The sequence below is a fragment of the Herpailurus yagouaroundi genome, unplaced genomic scaffold (assembly GCF_014898765.1).
Source record: "Herpailurus yagouaroundi ecotype Mexico unplaced genomic scaffold, PumYag 160, whole genome shotgun sequence".
Lineage (NCBI taxonomy): Eukaryota > Metazoa > Chordata > Mammalia > Carnivora > Felidae > Herpailurus > Herpailurus yagouaroundi.
The window spans coordinates 37,756,449-37,759,621 of NW_024412401.1; positions in this window are offsets into that span (position 1 = coordinate 37,756,449).

Here is a 3,173-nt window from a genome sequence, read left to right on the forward strand (position 1 = left end):
ATATATATATATATGTGTGCATATATATATATATATATATATATATATATATATATATAAACATGGGGCTCAATCTCATGACTCTGAGATCACGACCTGAGCTGCAATTACGAGTCAGAGACTTAACCAACTGAGCTACCCAGGAGCCCTTAGCAGATTTTTATAAAGCCTCCTCTATGCGCTAGGCTTCTCAGTCCTTGAGATACATTAGTGAACAGACACTACTAAGTTTTTGTGGGGAGCTGGCACATCTGGAACTCCCACCCATTACAGGTAAGAGTGTAAAGACAAACAGTTTTCTGAAGACTGGCCTTATCTAGTAAGCTAAACTTGTGCTTATCCGGTGGTCCGGAATCCCCCCCCCCTCCTGGGTGTGTGCCTAATGGAGCTGAGTGCACACTCCACCAAGGCCAGGGCCAAGGACATCCAGCCGTATTAGCCACCACCTCCATTACCACTACCACTGCTCCTGCCTCCCTCGGGGTGTCCTCGTTACCGTCGCTGTCACGGTGAAATCCGTCGCTACCACCCACCCAAATTCTACCACCATCACCCAAAGCTGCAGAAATAGCAGTCCCCGCCCACACCGCCACCATCACCACCGTCGTCATGGCTGTGACCATCGTGCTAGTGACAGGAGGAAATACCACCTCGGTCTATTCATTTGAGAAAGTTAAAGACACAACGCTTTGGCCCCCACCCAGTGGTACCCCTCACGGACCACGGCGCTGCCTGTTCCCACGGCTGGGGCTGAGTCTATCTCTGTCCCCCTCCCCTCCTCACCCTGTCCTGGGCCTGTCCTGAACTGTAACTTTTCCCCAGGAGCAGTGGGACTCTTGCAGTTGAGGGAGGGACAGAGGGAAGGAAGGTCTGGCGGGTGGCTGGTGGGGGTGGCGGGGTAGGAGGTAGTGGGGTTGGAACTCAGAGTATCTTAGAAGCTGGCGGGACCCTGCAGGGGTGCGGCTCCAGGCCTCGCTAGAGGGCAGCAGAGCACTGTGCCAACCGGGGGCAGGCGGGCGGGGGGGGGGGGGGGGGGGGCTCAACACAAAGGAGTTCTGTCAAGCGTGGCCCTGCTCTCTCCCTACGTTTCTCGGAGCGGGGCAGGGTGGGGAGAGAGGGAGCGCACCACGGAGGGGCTAGCCGGCCTGCTGCTATGGAGGGGGGTGAGCAGGCCCTCAAGAAGCGCTCCTTGGGGGAGTAAATAAAAGCAGTGTTGAGCAATCAGGGACCCTCCTCCACACACCCCTACTCCTCCTACCAGCCCCTTGGATCCACTCTCCCCACTTCAGCCCTAGACATCCCCTTTGGGAATACCCTGACTCTCCCTGGAGCCTCAGAATAACGTCTGAGCTCCCTAGGCTGGGACGTAAAGCCATTTGGGCCCTATCTCCTATTGACCCCTCTGGCTGTCCTCTTCTTCCACCCCCCCCACCCCCACCCCTGCCTCCTACACTCCGGCCCAAAGCTTCCCGAGACTTCCCTTTGATTCCTCTAAACCTTTGCCCCTGCTGTTCCCTCTGCCGGGAGTGTTCACTTCTACCTGGTGGGCTTGTCCTGCAAGGCTTACCAGGGAAAGCCTTTCCCCGGCCCCTACCCTCCAGGTCAGGTTGGAGCCACCCTGTCCCCCATGGCCTCCTGGGTCTGGCTTCCCACTGTTACAGTACTGATCACATTGGATTGTCCCTCCTCTCTGCTGGGGGGCAGGGACTGTGTTGGCTTCACCCCTGTGGTCTCTGAGCAGGCACAGGGGCCCTGCCCACAAGAGGAGCTCAGCAAATGTTGGTGGAAGGGAGGGAAGGAGGAGGGGAGGCCGGTGCGCAGTAACCTCTGTCTCCCATCCTTCTAGCAAGGCTAACCACAAACACTCCACTTCACGATGTAAGGATTCATTTAGGGACTCATTTATCATGGAGATCATCAGCTCCTGCCACAAAGCTGCTCTCAAATGTGCCCAGAAGCCGAGTGACATTCTCTCAGCCCCTGCCAAGCTGGCCTCTCGGACCCGACCATCTGCTACAAATTTAGAATTCCCGGAGGGTGGGGGACAGGCTCCCCTGGGCCCTGGGAAGCCCAAGTGTCAACGCCCTCTGCTCTTTCTGACGCATTTCACGGAGGAGGGCTCATCCCCGTTTGTCAGGTGCAGAGACTGAGGCCCTGGTAGAAGCGGCCTGGCCCGGTCTGAGGCTCACCCTGCATCAGCATTGGATGGAGGTGGACCAGAGGTGAGAAGATGGTGAGGAAGAAAGTTCTCCTTTTATCACATGACACACTCATCTTTCGTTGTTCCTCCTGTTACCCCCCCCCCCCCCCCCCTGTGGAGGAAAAGCCAGATGGATCCAAGGCCTGTTGTGAAATTTTCCAAACAGTGCTTGATGTAATCTTTAATTGAGATGTGAATGTGGGCCATAGGACTCATTCCACAAAAGTCTCCAAAGCGGGGACCTTCAGAGGTTATTGAATTGACTTCTATCTGGCCCCCTACCCCAGGTACAGATGGGAAGACGGAAGAGGGGGCCAGTATAGGCACTGTGAGGAACGGTGATTTTTAGATCGAGGTACAGCGACTCACAGTAACCCCCCGGCACCGCGGGCACCTCCCCTTAAATACCTGTCTCCTCTCCTCCGAAACTTCACATGCGGGTCCAGCAAGAGGAAGTAAAGCCCCCGGAAACCAAGCTCTGTCTTTTGGTGAAGATGAGCCTCTATTGGTAGTTGTGAAATCCCAGCACCCAGGGTGGTTGAAACGCCCTGTCGTCTCCAGGACCCCAGCTCTTCTCCCTGAAACACAACGAACAGCCTCCCCTGAGTCAGTCTACCCCACTGTTCATCCAGGAATGACTTACCTATGAGCTGGATGTTTTCATCTAAAAACAGTAATGTCGACATGCCAGAGTGTTAAGGGGCGCTAAGTGTCATCTGTTGCACAATGATGCCTCATGCGTCTGGAACCTTCTGGGTCAGAGGGTTGGGAGTTAGTGTTTATTGAACACTGGACACTTTTTCTACTTCAGTTTATAATTCAAATTCAAAGCGACCCTCTAGGACTGGCGCTACAGATGAGGAAACTGAGGCTCAGGCATGTTCAGTAACTTGCCGAGGTCACGTGCCCGCTAAGCGGGGTAGCGGGGATCCGTCCGTCTCCAGAGCTTGCGTTCCGCCCTCTGCTCTCTGCA